Source organism: Bos grunniens, chromosome 22 (assembly GCF_055505025.1).
Source record: "Bos grunniens cultivar Pamir isolate PY7600 chromosome 22, Bosgru_T2T1.0, whole genome shotgun sequence".
In the NCBI taxonomy this organism is placed as follows: Eukaryota; Metazoa; Chordata; class Mammalia; order Artiodactyla; family Bovidae; genus Bos; species Bos grunniens.
Genome location: NC_141186.1, coordinates 18,709,957 through 18,728,884, shown reverse-complemented (window position 1 = coordinate 18,728,884; position 18,928 = coordinate 18,709,957). Strand labels below are relative to the sequence as shown.

The 18,928-nt window shown below is 39.8% G+C and overlaps 1 protein-coding gene across 44 annotated transcripts in view; it reads right to left on the bottom strand.

Moving 5' to 3' along the window:
• Positions 1 to 18,928, bottom strand: part of LOC147348186 (uncharacterized) — a 732,824-nt gene that overhangs the window by 243,100 nt on the left and 470,796 nt on the right. For 33 of the 44 annotated variants that reach the window (XR_015151115.1, XR_015151118.1, XR_015151113.1 and 30 more), the window contains one exon: positions 15,036 to 15,135. The exons of the other annotated variants lie outside the window; for them this stretch is intronic. The gene's annotated coding sequence lies outside the window, so the exon portion shown is untranslated. The remainder of the gene's footprint in view (positions 1 to 15,035; positions 15,136 to 18,928) is intronic. 44 annotated transcript variants of the gene reach the window in all.

Sequence of the window (18,928 nt, the reverse complement as noted above, 5' to 3'; positions counted from 1 at the left end):
AATCCAAATTGAAAAGGAAAAAGTAAAACTGTGACTGTTTGCAGATATTAAGATAATAAACAATAGAATAATACGATAATAAACCACCAAAAAACTACTAGAGCTCATCAATGAATTCAGTAAAGTTGCAGGATACAAAACTAATAGACAGAAATCTTGCACTTTTATACACTAATAACAAATTACCAGAAAGAGAAATTAAGGAAACAGTCCCATTTACTACTGCATCAAAAAGAATAAAATACCTAAGAATAAATTAACCTACAGAGATAAAAGACATGTACTCAGAAAACTATGAGAAACTGATGAAAGAGGCTGAAGATGAAACAAAAAAATATAAAGATATACTATGTTCTTGGATTCAAAGAATTAATACTGTTAAAATGACTGCTGTCCAAGTCAATCTACAGATTCAATGCAATCCCTACCAAAATATCTAGGGCATTCTTCACAGAACTAAAACAAACAATTTTAAAATGTGTATGGAACCACAAAAGACCACAAATAGCCAAAACAACCTTGAGAAAGAAGAACAGAGCTGGAGAAATCAAGCTCCTTAGCTTCAGACTATATGGCAAAGCTACAGTAATCAAAGAGTTTCCCAGATGGCCCAGGGGTAAGGGATCCACCTATCAAGGCAGGAGATGTGGGTTCAATCCTTGGTCTGGGAATATCCCTTGGGGAGGAAATGGCAACCCACCCTAGTATTCTGGCCTGGAGAACCGCATGGACAGAGGAGCCAGGCAGACTACTGTCCATGGGATTTCAAAAGTCAGACACAACTCAGCAACTGAACAGCAACAGTAATCAAAACATTAAGATACTGGTATAAAAACAGACACACAGATCAATGGAAAAAAATAAAGAACCCACATACTTATGGTCAATTAATCTATGAACAAAAAGGCAAGAATATAAAATTTCAAAAAAAGCAGTCTCTTCAGTAAAGTATTCTGAAGATTCATGAATGAACCTTCACATGCACAATGAATCAAAGTGCTGGGAAAACTGGATGGTGACATGTAAAAGAATAAAATTAGAACATTTTCTCACACCATATACAGAAAAAAACTCAAAATGGATTAAAGACCTAAATGTAAAACCAGAAAACACAAAACTCCTAGAAGAAAACATAAAACTCCTAGAAGAAAACATAGGCAAAACGCTCTTTGATATAAATCACTACTTTTTTTTGTCTCCTAAAGCAAAGGAAACAAAAGTAAAAATAAACAAATGTAAACTAATTAGACTTAAAACCTTTTGCACAGCAAATGAAATCATCATCAAAAGAAAAAGACAACTTACTGAATGGGAGAAAATATATGCTAATAATATGACCAGTATAAGGACTTAATATCCAAAATATATAAACTACTTATAAAACTCGACTATTTTTTAAAAAATCCAGTTAAAAAATGGGCAGGAGACCTGAACAGACATTTTTTTTTTTTCCATAGAAAACATATAGTCAATAGGAGCATGAAAAGTTGTTCAACATCAGAGATATGCAAATTAAAACTACAATGAGGTATCATCTCATACCCGTCAGAATAGCTATCATCTAAAAGACCACAATTAACAAATGCTGATGAAAATGTGCAGAAAAGGGAACTCTCATATACCACCAGTGGAAATGTTCAATAAACTGGTGCAGCTACTGTGGAAAGCAGTATGAAGGTTTCTCAAAAATCTAAAAATAGAAATACCTACCAAATGTTCCAGCAATTCCTGGGTATATATCCCCCAAAATGAAAACACTAATTCAAAAAGATACACGTACCCCTAACTCAACCTGGGACTATAACCAACTAGAGAGGTGGGATTCAGGTTCAACAGGCAGGGGACATATACATATCTATGGCTGACTCATATTGATGTATGGAAGAAAGCAACACAATATTGTAAAGCAAGTATGTTTCAATTAAAAATAATAAAATTTTAAAAGATACACGTACCCCAATGCTCATCACAGCATTATTTACAATTGCTAAGATATGGAAGCCCTAGTGTTCATCAACCAATGAACAGATAAAGAAGATGCAGTATGTACAGAAAACTATTTAGTTGTAAAAGTGAAAGTGTCAGTCTCTCAGTCATATGTGACTTTGGAACCCTGTGGACTGTAGCCCGTCAGGCTCCTCTATCCATGGGATTCTCCAGGCAAGAATATTAGACTGGGTTGCCATTTCCGTTTTTAGAGGATCTTCCCAACCCAGGGATCAAATCCATGTCTCATGCTTAGCAGGTGGATTCTTTACCATTGAGTCACCTGGGAAGCCCATATTTACTTAGCCATTAGAAAAGAATAAGATTTTGCCATTTGCAACAACATGGATGGACTTGGAGGGTATTATGCTATTAGTAGGGCTGACTTTATTTTTCTGGGCTCCAAAATCACTGCAGATGGTGACTGCAGCCATGAAATTAAAAGACACTTACTCTTTGGAAGGAAAGTTATGACCAACCTAGACAGCATATTAAAAAGCAGAGACGTTACTTTGTCAACAAAGGTCCATCTAGTCAAGGCTATGGTTTTTCCAGTGGTCATGTATGGATGAGAGTTGGACTATAAAGAAAGCTGAGTGCTGAAGAATTGATGCTTTTGAACTGTGATGTTGGAGAAGACTCTTGAGAGTCCCTTGGACTGCAAGGAGATCCAACCAGTCCATTCTGAAGGAGATCAGTCCTGGGTATTCAATGGAAGGACTGATGTTGAAGCTAAAACTCCAGTTCTTTGGCCACCTGATGCAAAGAAATGACTCATCTGAAAAGACCCTGATGCTGGGAAAGATTGAGGGCAGGAGGAGAAGGGGACGACAGAGGATGAGATGGTTGGATGGCATCACCGACTCAATGGACGTGAGTTTGAGTAAACTCCAGGAGTTGGTGATGAACAGGGAGGCCTGGCGTGCTGCAGTTCATGGGGTCGCAAAGAGTCGGACACGAGAGAGCGACTGAACTGAACTGAGGGCATTATTCATATTAACTGAAATACATCGGGTAAAGAAAGGCAAATACTGCATGATATCACTTATATGTGGAATCTTAAAAAATAAAACAAAACCAGTGAATGTAACAAAAGGGAAACCAAATCACTGATACAGAGAACAAACTAGTGATTACCAGTGTGTAAAGTGAGGGGGGGAGGGGCATGACAGGGGTAGGGAAGTAAGAGGTGCGAACTGCTATGCATAAAATAGATGAGTAACAAGGATATATTGTACAACACAGGGAATATAGCCAATACATTATAATAACTATAAATGGAGTATAACCTTTAAAAACTGTGAAGCTCTATGTTGTACATCAGTAAATTCTATAATATTTTACATCAACTATATCTCAAATTTAAAAGGAGAACCCATATTTTGTTTTTAATTTCATTAACTTTTATTATAAACAAAAATTACAACAGGCTTTAGTTAGTCTCATCTGTAATGGCTTCGAAATTTTAAGAACACTGGTCTTTCTCCATAGATCATTTGAGAAGCATTGCTCTGCATGGCAGCTTGCACTTACTTCTCATGAGAAATCTCAGAAATGATAGAATTCCTAAGGTATAATGAGCCCATCTGTACAGATTCTAAAAACCTATGCATTCCATATACAGGATATGGGCATGCCATACCCCGTATAGGAGATGCAGCCGCAGAGAAATGGCAGGCTACCTCATGCTATGTGTGCCAAAATTTAGTCAAGAGCCATAACTCAGGATCTCCAGGATGAAAGAAGTGATCAAAAAGCAGGAAACACAGGGCAGAGGTGGCTGAGGCTAATGTTATAGACTCCAGACGTGAGCTGCAAGTCCCTGAGCTCAGCAAGCGCTAGGAACCTTGACCTGGGTGGATGAACTAGGCCCTCTGATGAAATACTTAAAAGTGCACTCAAAGGGAGAGCCTCCTGGCTTGTAACAGCTGCACCCAGAGGCCATAGGTGGTGAGTGCTGCAAAGGACAGCAAATGCGGGTTACAAGGACGGTGGGAGACTGTGAGCACATTAACATCCCCTGCTCAGCTTCTCTAAAGGGAAACGAATCCAGTATGGAAGCTGGGAATCTCAAGTGTCAGAGCTCTTGATAAGAGACACAAATAAGCATCTAGTCCAGGACAATGAGGGGCTCTCTGAAACAAGTCCATGGGCCTCTTCCCAACTCCCCTACTCATGCGGGAGGGGGCTCTCTGAATTCACGGGGAGTGGCGTGGGCTAGTTCCCTCCAGCAGCTTGTCCACAATGAAGCGAGTGTTCACATGCAAGAGAGAACATTCATAGCCCACTCCGGGAACCTTTGCAAATCTGTAAAAAGGCAGCTTTCTCAATAATGAACATGACTATATCCTTCAGGCATTGCACAAAAATAATGTTCAGGATGACCCTTGATTGTACTATTCTAGGTATAAGGTGCAACTAGTCAAACAAGCCACGTACTGAGAAATAGGAGAATGAGTTTTCATGCTGCCCCAATCCTCCATCAACCCTCAACCCTCACACACACACACACACACACACACCCCTCCCATCACCAGCTCCTGGCGTGACTCAAGGTTCAAGGTTAAGGGTGACTTCTCCACTCTGGGTCTGCACCCCACTCAAGGTGTACAGAGACCTGTAAAAATCCTCAGCTCAGGACTTCCAACCTAGAGCCCCACACACTTTCCATGTCTCTGATCTATTTTAAAAGTAAACAAATTCTGTACTTACTGATTCCAACTGAAGGCAGGAAATGTCTTTAATTATTTACACTCAGCAAACACATTCCATCTTAGATCCTGCGAGAAACCCACGAAACATCATCTTCAAACCCATTTTTTTTTCTTAACTGATCAGAACTTGATATTGCAATGGAAAGATGTGCCTGTATAAACAGGCAAAATGGTTAATAATAATTATATATCCACAAAAACAAAGGATGGGAAAAGAAAAAACAATGCATCTAACCAAGTTTCTGACTGAGAAGTGGGACTTTTCAAAGCAGTTTTAAGTTTAAGGATTGATCAAAAAGGTGTACGTCTGGTAGACAGGGAAAAGGTTGGTGCTACCAGAATGGGTCCAATGACCCAAAAAAGCCAAATCCTTGTCACATCTCCAGAGCCACGAACCTCTGAGAGACCTGCTGCTGGATGGGAGCTGTGTCAGTGGCAGGGGTAATGACCTCTAATGCTTGAGGATTCTTAGTTTCTTCCTGACTCTTTCCTTCTCCAAGGAAAATTCAGTCTTGCTTTCTAGGCCTGACCCATCTGTCTGTCTTTGCCGTGGAATTTTGTTTACCAAGACCATTTGTAACTCCAAAGACAAGTTTGATGTCTGTGATAGAAAAAAAAAATCATAAAGGCCTGAAGATCTAGTGAGACTGACATTGGAAACGGAAGGAACCACCAAGTTGGAAGAGGGAAAATAATCTGAGAGAAGTGGCAGGAGAAAAGTCCACACAGCCTTCAAGTCCAGAGACCTGGGGACATGCAGTGATGTGGGGGAGGGGAGCTCTTGGCATGAGACATAGCCAGAGAAATCTGGACAGTGATTACAAGGTTCTATTGTGACTATGAGCCAACGCTTGAGAATCTGCTTTGATCATTACCCAACAGTTGGCAATGAGGGGAGGCATAGGGAACAGTGGCATTTTGCATCACTGACATACCAAGGCACTCTTAACAAGCTTGCAAGGAATTATTTAGCTCTCTGGAAGACTGTACTTGTGTTTGACACAACTGTTTACTATCTGATTGGAGCTCAAGACACTGTAAAGTTACGTGTTAACTTGTTAATTTATGCCCAGTACAAAAGATATCCCCATACATTAAGGTTTTTATTATTCTATATACATTAATCAGCCTTTGTATCAAACCTGGCAAACTCAGGCTAACATTTCTAAGTTCATATAGATGTCCAATTTCTCAACTGTTCTTATAATCAGCTTGAACATCTCATCTGTGTCCTTAGGAATGAGTTAAGTAAAATTGTCACATGTTCATGTTATATGTGTATCAAGGTCACATGTTTAACCTGTGAAAATGAGACTATGACAAGAGTTAAGGGTATAAGACTCCTGCTGCTGCAATCATTACCATTTGCTTTTGTAGTAAAGCCTCATTTTTTTTTTTTAATTAGTTTTTCAACTGTTAAACTCTTTCTTTTAACAACAACAAAAAGCCATCTGAGTTGCTGGGGAGTATTAACTCTTTCACATTTTTCCCTGAGTGGAAGCTCTACTTGGGGATGTCCTGAGGCCTGGGGGGCAGTGTAACTTCTAGGCAGGACTCCGTGAAGTCTCCCCATTTCTGGATGTTCTCTTGGTTCTAAAGGCTTTTGCATAGCACCCTTGCCTAAGGTGGCAAGAATATGCTAATACTTTCTCAGTTTCCCACCTTCTTCAACAAAGAAGAAAATAAAATCACCACTGATGATCAAGCTGAGCCTCTTGGAACCAACTAAAAGAGGCAGAACTGCTTTCTAGCTAGAGAAGAAAGTCACGGGACCACAGTGAGGCCCAGCAGAAAAAGTGCTAGTGAACACAGAAAAACTAAGTATCGCAGGGCTCTCAACCCTGCCAATAGTAAATCCCTCAGCAATTTGCAAATTGCATTTTCACCTTTGGGGGCGGGGGGAAGCAGAGAAACATTTCCATTGCTGTCTCTGAAAGAAATCGTGTTTAGACTCCAATATCAGCATAAACACATGTGGATCTGTACTATTTTTCCAGTCATTGGAAGTGTTTATATCTGTTGAATATGTATTATTAAATTAATGCTGATTGGAGTTAGGAGGCAATTTTAGATTGAAATGTGTTTCATTGTGCTGTAGGTAAAGCTGAGTGTGGGAAGCAAATTATCTGCCAAATTGAACTTGCTGCACTCCAAATACCCATTCCCGGTGAATACTTGATTTCCTGATTATCTGCTTGGTTTCCTTCCCCAAGCTGACAGGCTCCTTCCAGAGCTGCCTTCTGAATGTGGGGAGAAATCAGCGTGTGGATGGAAGAGACATGAGGGACATGCCCTAGGTCCTGACGAAGGGCCCAGGTCTCCCAGTGGTCCTTTAATTTAAAAATACTTCATGGATTGGGGGGGGGGGTGGGCAGCCACTTGTGGGTTCTGTTTGAGTTTAAGTAAAGCCAGAATTGATTTTTGAACTATATTAAGTCAAGACAAGAACTATATTCAGTGAAGAAGGCATATGGACTCCAATAAACTTGATAGGGAAAAAAGAGTGAGTGAGTCAGACAAAGGGGGTTGGGTGGGTCTAAGCGGAAATGATCACAGTTCTTATACAGCTTCAACAGGGAGAAACTGGTACTCGTTGCCCTATAGGACAGATTACTATAAATGGCTGGAGTTTCCTGGGTGTGGCTGCTCCAAACTTCCTACTCTCTCCTCTTCCTGTGTCTTCACCATCACAGCAGCAAGGCTATGCTTCCCCAAATGCTGCTTCCTGGCTTTACCTAGCTAACACTGGGTGGACCAGAGAAGCTACAGAGGAGGGGGCAGGGTGGAATGTGAAGAGACCCAGAATCTAGGAGCCCCAGCCACTTAGATAAGCTGCACAATGGAAAATTCTCTGTACCAAGGTTCTGGGCCACATAAATGCAGTCACAGGAGGGTCAGATGCCAGAGACAGTCAACACAATCGAAGGCTACTCCCCACCACGGCACTGTGCCTGCTCAACGGTGAAAAGAATAATGTGATGTATCTGTTTTCAGTGGAATTTGACATATTTTCCCTTGGCCATCCGCTTGATGGCTGATAGGCTCAGCCCAAGAAAAATAAACTGACAGGACAGCTATTTCAAGGAAGTCTTACTCAGTTATCCTGGGCTTCCCTAATGGCTCAGATGGTAAAGAATTGGCTTGCAGTATGGGAGACCTGGGTTCGATTCCTGGGTTGAGAAGAACCTCTGGAGAAGGGCATGGAAACCCACTCCAGAATTCTTACCTGGAAAATCCCACAGACAGAGGAGCCTGGCAGGCTACAGTCTATGGAGTCACAAAGAGCTGGACACAACTGAGCTGATAACCATTTCAAGAAAGTCCAATTCAATTATCTAGCTAATTGTAGCAAATTAAAATACAATCAATAAAATTTTCTACTTTTCTGGTGGATTTTCTACTGCTACTTGGATTTGAGGAGGGAGATACTACATTTTACCACATTGGCTTTGTGGTCTCACTATATTTGGGGATGAAACAGGCTGAGTCCCATTTCCACAAAGACCAGTCTTGGCTCGATTAATGAACAGAAATAACCATGAAGCAAAGGACAACAGCTAAGATTTCCTGAATGCCTACAATGTGGCAGGCAGACACTCTTTTATACAAATAACCCCGATTTAAATCTCACAGCTCTATGAGGTAGACTATACTTTTCTCTCCATTCTACACAGATGAGGAAACTGAGGGATGAAAATGCAAAGTAACCCACCCAAGGTCACACAGCCAGCACCTTAGTCAAGAAGCTAATTTCTATACCAGGCTGTCCTAAAATCTCAGTGACCCACTTATTAAAAGGGCATTTCTTTCTCCAATTAAAGTCTAATTCAAATACTTCAGGTCAGGCAAGCGCCATCCTGGTTGGGAGGCTCATTTTCATGCAATTACTCAGGAGTCCAGGTTAAGAGCAACTTAGGAAACAAAAGCCTTCAACACATGGCTGAGGAGAGCATCACAGAGCGAACAAAGTGTGAAGGAAACATACCCTATTCTTAGAAACTTCTTAGGTCAGAATGTGGCATGCATCATTGCCTCTCACATTTCATTTCCTGGCACAAATCACATGGTTCCACCTACATGCAAAGGAACTCAAAAATGTAATAATGTCTGGCTGGATAACCACTTCCCAGCAGGAACACACCATTGTGAGCAGAGGCCATCAGCAATAGAGACTAGCCGCCTCTCTGCCACAGCTAACACACGACTGAGCTGAGATCTGAAAGTTAGCTCTTTAAACCCTCTGCTGGATCAAATTTTGTGTTAAGAAGTAGCACTGTTTTTGTGTTTGTTTGTTTTTAAGATACAAAAGTTTGTTTCTAAAAGAAAACTTCTAAAAATATTAGACATTATAGGGGCCAGGCAAATCATGTAAATAATTAAAGCCAGCCAAGGGAAACAAAGAGAGTGATGCTCACAATTGCTGTTCAGGTTCAAGGCCAGTGAGAGAGAGTTGGGGATTATGTAGCTAACTCCATCTATGGACACAAGCCCACATATACCAAGTGCTCAACAGAAACTACCTGTTATCATCAGACAGACCATGAGTTTGGTCTCCAAGGCTCTCTTCTTTCTCATAAGGGTCATCCTGGCCCCTTCCAGCTGATTCAAGACAAAGTCAAGAAGAGTTAGATCTATAGGTCATCAGGGACTCAATTGTACTGAATTCAGATGAACAGACTCAAATGTGGTGATAAGACGCCCCACACCACCTTTACAAAAAACACCCTCCTTTGCAGTTCTGGATAGACCAGACTGAGCCTGTCCTCAAAGACAAACTGAACTAACTTCCAATATTTCCTTCCCTTTACCCAACTCAACTATGAGTGTCCATAAAACCTCTTTGGATTATTTATCTTGAAAACCGTGGGACCATTTGGTACCAATGAAGAAAGGTTTATAGACAAAAACTGTTTAGATGAGACCCAATCAACAGTATTACTAGAAGTAGTAACTACTACTTAGAGTAAACAAACAAAACAATGAATTTAGTGGCAGGTGGTGATTAAGGCTCAAGACATCCTCTAGATGATCCCTTCCTAAATAAAAAAAATTTTTTAAATGAATAGCGTGAAATAGGAAAGGCACAAAACATATAAATCAGGGTTGTGCTATTACACAAAGTCACTCTATCATCTTATAATCAAAGTTTCTAATCCTTTTAGTTTTTATCCTCAGGGCGACATGGATCAATAGCAACAGTTTGTGGACCTACACTGATCTGTGGATTTTCTTTGGGGTGGCATTGACTTATACCACCAGCTGGTTCACGTTAAACTTCAACATTAAGCTATTTACAACTGCCAAATGGAGATGATATGTGTAGACCTTGGAATAATGCCCAGCACATAAGTAAGGGTTCCATGGATGTTAACTATTATTGCCATCTGACTCCACCTTCTCTTTCACCCTGACTTCATAATGAACTCTCAAGTCTCATTAAATTCATCACTTAATTTCTTTCCTGTACTTATCCCTCCCTTTCCATTTCCATAGCCATGACTTCAATGCCATTTAGACAGATCCTTATTACCATGCAGCTATAGTATTTCAATAGCATCCTAACCAGAAGCAAAGGCAGCTCCAGAGTACAAAGTTTGGGTAACTGGATGGTCAGTGATTCCACTGGCAAAAATAAAGGACATACTGAGTGAGCCTAGGGAAAGAAAAAGGCCAGTCTGGGAGGCACAGAAGCAGTGCATAGCTGGAGGCCCACCGGATGGCTGAACCCCACAATCCTCATCTGACCATGTCTAAAGTTCAAGTTACTGTGTTCCATTTTCTGCAAATTCCAGTGACCTTCATTTGCAAGAGGCAAGGCAAGGAAAGGTGGAGGAAGCCTTCATGACTTCTTGCATGTCTTCTCAGATGACATTTGGCCAGCAGTAGCAGAGGAAGATGGAGAAGGAAATGGCAACCCACTCCAGTGTTCTTGCCTGGAGAATCCCAAGGACAGCAGAGCCTGGTGGGCTGCCGTCTATGGGGTCACACACAGTCAGACACGACTGAAGTGACTTAGCAGCAGCAGCAGTAGCAGAGGAAGAGAAGGCAGGGAAGGGAATGGATAAGACAGTAAGGATGGACACGGTGGGGCTGACCCTTCTTTTGAAAGTACAATGATGTATCCATTGTGAGCGGACACAGTGTTATAAAAATATATGCCTCTATGTGACTCACACTCTACATAACTCCTAGAATCATTTCCAATGATTCTGCCAGAAATCAGTCTGGAGAGGACTGTTGTATTAGCAGCTTGCAGTGACAGAACTCCTAGGTCACTGGACTCCGACCTACTAAGCCCGTATGACACTGGTCTAGGACGCTGACCACTGCTCGGAGTCCTAGAACTTAAGATATGTGACACCCTTGATCTACACACAGGAATTTAAATGTCTGCATCATGGAAGAGCATGGTTCAGGGGCTGTATCTACCTAGAGTTTTTCAACACACTAACAGGTGCCAGAAGGACAACTGGATGCAACTGTCTATTACAGACAACTAGAAATTCAGCTCAACAGAGTTCAGCTTTAGAGAGAAGAAAGTACACAAAGAAATGACAGTTATATGACATATGGTCAGGTCAAAAGTATGAAAAAAAAAAAAAAAGAAATCTTTATCAAGGGAGGATCCCAGTATTAATAGAATCCTTGCATTTAAGGGTGAAATAAGAGCCAGAGGAGGAATATGTAGAAAAGAGGAAGGAAATCCAGAAAAATAAGCAAAAAAAAAAACCAGCAATAAAATATCAGAGATGATGCCAGTGAAATATATTTTAAGAAGGAAGTGATGTCCACATGAAAAATAGTGAGGAGCAGAAAGTTACTGAATTTAATTACCAGGAGGGTTATCAGGGACCTTTGAGAAAGCAGGTAGAATAAACGGGACAAGTCAAGGAGTAAATAGGTGGTGAGACAGACAATCAAAAAATCAGAGGATAATTTTAAGATTGCAGTGATACGAGAAACAAAGCAATTACTCATTATTTTATCTTATTTACTCTCAAGTGTTATCCTAGTTCTTCCTATTACTATGAATGCATTGCCTTGCAAAACCTCAAACACAGTTTTTTTTTTTTTTTTTTAAAGGCAATTTTCCAGGTCAATCAAGTCAAAAGGTACCCACTGGCCATAGTGACCTGGACAAGACAAAGGGGAGCATTCAGTGACTTGGATTATCTAAGATTCCCCCTCTATCTTCAACTTTCTATTAGCAAAGCCTGGGGTTAAGAGCACTAAAATATAAAGGTGGAAAGAGGACAGAAAGACAAGCACCTGCATCATCCACTGAGCCTCTGATTATGCAGCCAACATGAGATAAGAGGCTATGCACAGCAGCTATAGTCTCCCTAACTGCTGGGTTTAAGGCCAAGCCAGCCCAGCCAGCCCTCTGTGGTTCTCAGCCCTTTATATCATCAGACAGTAGTGTTACCCAACACAGAACAGAACTTGGAACCAAGCCAATTAATCAGACCTCCACTTCTTGAAGAACAGGAATTTTGGCAGCTTAAGCTAAATTTTAGAGAAGCGCTTTAAGTCTTGTGTATGAGAGGTGTTTCTGTTTGTTTGTTTTCCTGGAAAAGGTTAAAAGGATGATTATGTTTGGACAAGTGATATTAGAAAGCAGCCTGGACCACCTTTTCCTATTCTTCCTGCTCCTCCTTCTGGCTCCAAACAGACAGATGGTCACTACCCCCTACTCACCCCAACCCATGCACAGCTCCACTGCATGGAGCCCATTTCCAGTCTTGGCAACTCCATGTATATGTCACCTCCTTCATAAGACCTTCAAAAACCAACCTGGTGATACAGTCTCCACTTCCTCTGACCCCTGCTTATACCCTTCAAAACAACTGCATAAGTAGAGAACGTTTTCTGTCTGTGCCCCATCTCTGGCCCTTCACATGTATCCCACATGGCATGAGTTGTTCACTTACACCTCAGAAGCCCAAACACCAGTCTTCCACAGCTAAAATCAAGATGGTGGCAGGGCTGAGTTCCTTCTGGAGGCTCCAGGGGAGAATCTGTCCTTGCTTCTCCCAGCCTCTAGAAGTTGCCCTCATTCCTTGACTTGGGGCCTCCCTCCAGTGATGGTATCACTTCAATCTCTCCTCCAACTTGGACCCATTTATAAAGAGCTTTGGGATTACACTGGGCCTACCTGGATGATCCAGGCAACTCTACAGCATTTCAACATCCTTAATTTAACTGCACCTGCTACATCCCTTTTGCCACATAAGGTAATTTATCCATAGGTCTGGGGCTAGAATGTGGACATTTTTGATGGGTCATTATTCTGGGTACCCAAGAGGAGGGAAGAGCAATGAGAGAAAGAGAGGTAGGGCAGGAAAGGAGGGAAAATTCTCTCCCAATCTCTCACTCCTCTTATCCCAGGCCACCACCTAGAACCTGAGTCCCCAAAGAAACTTTCCATTGGAATAGTGTCTACTCTCGCATCTCCTGGTCACTCATCTGAGTTTCTGTGAGCTCAGACTGAGGTTAACAAAATACCATGATCAGTCCAAAGTTGTATTTATTCTTATTAATCAAATATGCCATCTTTAGTTGTTAAAGACTAAGAATAATGGATTCTATTCAGCGCATTCCATAGCAAAATGAGCAATTTTCATCTGTTTAAAACCAAGATAAAAATCAGAATGTTAAGAGTCTCTGGGAAATAGATCAAAGTGGCAATAACTGGCAAGTATTTCATGTTTCTGAAGAGAAGTGCCATCTATTTGTTTCAATGAACGTGACCAGCTCAATTCCCTTAGACAGCCCTTCAAGATAGTTCTTATTAATTGTTCAACTCAGTCAAAATGGCCAATCCAGAAACAGTTCAACAAGTTGTTACCAGTAGGAGAAGCACCAAGTAATTATTCTTATTGCCCCCTTATGAATTTTTATGGCTATTTTCATATTATGTAAAAGAAGCAATAAAAAACAAAATGTGTATTAGATCTATAAACATGATTGATTACAAATGGGCACCAATTCTTCAGAAATTGTGTTCTTTAACAGTATTCAGCAAAGTATCAGTAAGCATTAGATATTATGATAATTATCCCTATGACTCTTAACTTGAAAATGTCCAGTCATTAGCAGCTAATTTGAGAAATGAAATTTTGGACTTCTTTTAAACTATCTTGATAATGTCTTTTTCTGAGGCCAAGATCCTCCTCAAAGCCTCATGCTGACTTTCAAAGTAGGATGGATTCTATATTCAGAAAACTCAACAAAATTCTTTCCTTCCTCTCCAGATCCTAGACTCTGTAGTTGACAGAGTATTTCATTATGTTGCCTGCAGTTCTCGACAAGAGGTGGGGAAAAAAGAGGAGGGAGACAATTTAGGAAACAATTGAAATGAGAAATGTCACCTTGAATTTAGTTTCAGTGAGCTTATACCCAGCATTTGGCTGGAAAGTGGTTGATGGAAGTAAAATAGCATTTACAAAAAAAATACCAATCCTGTGCATGAACAAATCTATCTTTCATTAATATTTGATGTTTTTGTCCCCATATTGATTGTCATGACATGGCTGTCACTCAGCTGAGTCCCACAACCTCTATTGCAAGCAATTTCCTTACAGAATTACTTTCCTGAAAGGACTAGATGTTACAGAAGCCTGTCAAACTACACACATGTCAACAGCATTTGGGAGTGACTCTTCAATAATTAATTTACTAGGCTGAACTCTCGGTTCAATTTGAAAAGTTTCTGCTTGCTGTCCATGCTTCTTGAGGCCAGTAGCCCAGAAGTTATCATGATAGGACCATGTATAACACAAATGCCAGCTGGTATAGTCCGGTATCATTAGCTAGGACATGTGTCCTAAAGAAAGTGGGTCTAGAAATAAAGACGGGAGCTAGGAGGAACCGTTACTCATTGATCATTATATGAATGACCCAGTAATCCTTTAACTCACTGATTTTACAGAATCTGTGGTATTTATATTTATAAAACACAATTAGAAAAGTTTGTTAGCTGGGACATTAAAACAACACATTTTTATACTATTCTTCATCATGTGAAGAGGAATCAAAAGAATAAAGCAGAACTAATTAGTTATAGATGCTCTCAAGAAACACTGAAAGAGAACAGAAGTTATCTTTGGGGAAGTATGAAATATGACATGTTACAACCATAGAAAATTAACAGTGTGTCTCAAGGGATTATTATTAAATGTCAATAATTTCAGAAACTCTACCTGGGTTTTTTAAGTTGAGATGAAATCAGTTTCTTGCATCAACTTTTCACGAAAAATTCAGAAATCTCTTTCAATTTAACATTTACACAGGTTATAGGTATTATAACCTATAAGCCGTCCCATAAAATTTTACCTGTAAGTCACGAAACTGTAGTGGGAATTCACAGAGACTTGCTGCCCTCCTGCCCTGCTTCCTCTGCAAAGCACAGGAATCCACAAGGATCACAAACCCTCTGTGTGCAGAAATCATATAATTTGGGTTACATCACTGCCCTGCTGTAAAGTCTTCAGGGGGGTATCTCACTGCCTAATTACTGAATTCTTATAAGCTGAATTCTTATATCTCACTCTTCTTCATATTTCCTAATCCTCCTCAAACTTAACTATCCATTCATAATGTGTTCTTCTATTATAATTGACTTAAAAAAATATCTGCCATGCTATGTCTCAGGCACCATTCTCAGAACTCTATTGGTTAGTAGTAACAAAGAGTTCCCCAATCCCAACCAAATGAACATTCTGGTGGTGGCGGTGGGGAGGAGTCAGAATCCTCAGAAAGTAAAACATAGCACAATTTTGGTTAATGCCATGGAGAAAATGAGGTGATGGGGTGAAGTAATTGGATAGGGTGATCACGGAAAATTATACATGGCTTTTTACAAATTTTTATTAAGAAACTTTTAAAGGATTCAGCAAAGTATAGAAAGCATTTACCATACATGCTTCCAAAATGTTTCTGACTAAATATTTTAAAGTAATTTATAGACATACTTCATTTTTCAAATACTTCAGTAATCTTCGAAAAACAAGTGCATTTTCTTATCTAACACAACACTATAAATATACAGAACACGAGAGATACTTTCTAAATGTCAAATTCCTGCATCATATTAATATAAGAAGAAGAAAAGGTGTAGTCGCTCATTCACATCTGACTCTTTGTGGCTCCATGCACTGTAAGCCCGCTAAGCTCCTCTGTCCATGGGATTCTCCAAGCAAGAATACTGGAGTGGGTTGCCATTCTCCTCGCCAGGGCACATTCCCAAACCAGGGATAGAACCCAAGTCTCCTGAATTGAAGGTGGATTCTTTACCATCTGAGCCACCAGGAAGCCATAGTTGTCCCTCAGAAGTCTTTTATAACTGGTTTGTTCAAATAAGGTTCAATCTTTAAAATAGGTTATATCATTTTTAATCTTATAAGGATCCTGTCACCCCACTGTTCCTCTCCCTCCCCCATATTGTATTAATAGTTAAAGATACTGGGCAGGTTCTGGATTTGCCTGAAGTGTGTGTGTGTGTGTGTGTGTGCGCGCACACGCACGCATGCGTGTATGTGTGTGTGTGTTTATGCTGGCATTTAACTTGTTTTTTTCTCCTGTATTTCATACAAACCAGAGGTAAGGGGTAAAGCCCTGACTGGATTCAAGTTAGACATTTTGGAAAAACTATTTGCCTGGTAATGCTGTGCTCTTGGGCTTCCCTGGTGGCTCAACATGGGCTTCCCTGGTGGTTCAGACAGTAAAGAGTCTGCCTGCAGTGCGGGAGACCCGGGTTCGATCCCTGGGTCAGGAAGATCCCCTGCAGAAGGGAATGGCAACATGCCTCAGTATTTTGACTGGGAAATCCCGTGGAGGGAGGAACTTGGCAGGCTGTAGTGCATGGGGTCACAAAGAGTCAGACAAGAGTGAGCGACTTCACTTTCCTATTAGATAATGTCAAAAGGAACATAACGTCTGGATCTACCCCAGCCCCAAACCTTCCAGGTTAAGGTAGTGACAGCCTGATCTTGCCTTTGAAGAACGACATTTCCTGACGTGCTACCAGCATAGTACACAGAGACAGTACATCTGAGTTACTAGGGAAGCCCACATGACACAGCATGCATACCTGATTCCTTATCAATTACTCATGGATAAAATGATTTAGGTGATGTTCCCTGATGGCCTTAACATGTCACTGGGGAATTCAAAGCGTCATTTGTCTGTTTTGTTTCTCTTTTGTTTTATTTGTATTATTCAAGAAGTCATCTATTAAATAAAAGAAAAAAAAAGGAAGAAATAGAGCTTTCATTCAATCACCCTGACATGAAGCTGACAGAAGGAAGGCAGAATAAGTATCTCTTTATTTAGAACTCTAAAACAGAATAGATATTTGCATACCTATTCTAATTACTCAATATAAAATAAAAATTTTAAAAACCAGTTTTAAATTGCTGTCACTATTTGGCTTTACTTTGGATTTTTCTTTTTTGAGAATGATATGGACTTATTTAATATATCAATAATGCTCCAGTGCAATTAATTAAAGTTATTCTCACTGTTACTTGAGTTAAATCAACTGTGGACACTAGGAGCACTTTAAACTGGCTCTATGTCTTTTTTAATGACCACATTTGTCCTTAAATATTCTCAGCTTTCCAGTACATCCGGACTGGAAAGTATATCTACGATATCCCAGGAACAGCCAGAGCATTCTCTGCACCAGAGATAAAATCAGTCATTTCTCCAAAGAACCCTAAATTCCTTGAATGAGATATGGTATTAGGGAATAAAACAGAAATGCTAGGAATGATCATTGGTCCTGAGAAGTTAGTGCCTCCAGGCTTTTTCAATGTAGCGATAACAAAATCATCTTTAAAAAGTTATGAGTTAATTCTGAGACATCCAATTCAAATTAAGCCATAAAAGATTTACTTAATATGTTCTTAAATTTTATAATTGTACTTTTCTCTTGCATTGGAAATCCATTTGTTTCCAATTATAATTGCATAACTGTTTACTTACCTTAGCCTGTAATTTAAATATTATGGTTTCAAGATGGCAAAACCAACATGATTCCTAAAATCAAATTATTCTGTGCTGTTAAAAACTGTGCCCCTGTTTTGTCTTTGACATGTATCTCACAGAAGCACTAAATCAAAAAGATATATGCACCCCCATGTTCAGTCCATCTTTATTTATAACACAATGGAATACTATTCAGCAATAAAAGAAAGGAAATTTTGCCATTTGAGAATACATGGGTGGACTTGGAGGTCACTATGCTGAGTGAAATAAGTCAAATATCATGATCTCACTTGTACATGGAAGCAGAAAACAAATTAAAAAAACAAACAAAAGCAAGTTCACAGATACAGACCAGGTAGATAAAAAAAATTGGTTAAGATGACCAAAAGATACAAAATTCCAGTTATAAGTAAGTCATGGGGATGTAAGGTATAGCAAGGTGACCAGAATTTATTATACTGTATTGCATATTTGAAAATTGCTTAGAGAGTAAATCCTAAAAGTTATCACCGCAAGAAAAAAAAACTGTAACTTTGTGTGATGATGGATATTAACTAGTCTTATTGCAGTGATCATTTCACAAAATAAACAAATTTCCAATTATCCAATTATGTTGCTGTATATCTGAAACTAATACGTTATATATCAATAACTCAATTAAAGTAACTAAGTAAAAAATAAAAATAGTACATTTCACAAAGAATACAGTCACTAGTCTTTCAAAAATCACTGGAAACAGTTCTATTTTTGTGGATATGTTAACAATTTTATTCACGTAGTTTCACTGGATTGTACATTCTAGTTTGTTTTCAAGTTCAGAGACAGTAAAATTTCTCTAATTAATAATGTGTGAGTGCATGCATGCTCAGTCAGTTCAGCTGTGTCCAACTCTTTCCGACCTATGGACAGGCTCCTCTGCCCATGGGATTCTCCAGGCAAGAATACTGGAGTGGGTTGCCATGCCCTCCTCCAGGGGATCCTCCTGATCCAGGGACTGAAGCCTCGTCTTACATCTCCTGCACTGGCAGGCAGGTTCTTTCCCACTAGTACCACCTGGGGAGCCCAATAACGTGTAGTCAAATTAATGTACTTAAAAGTCATCTACATGAAATCATTGAATCTGTGTGGCTTTTATATAGTTAGCTGTCATTGCTCCCATTTTCTAATCAACATTAATGAGGCGATTAAAAAACAATAAAACAAACCATTTGAAGTCTATACATTTGACAGGATTTTAA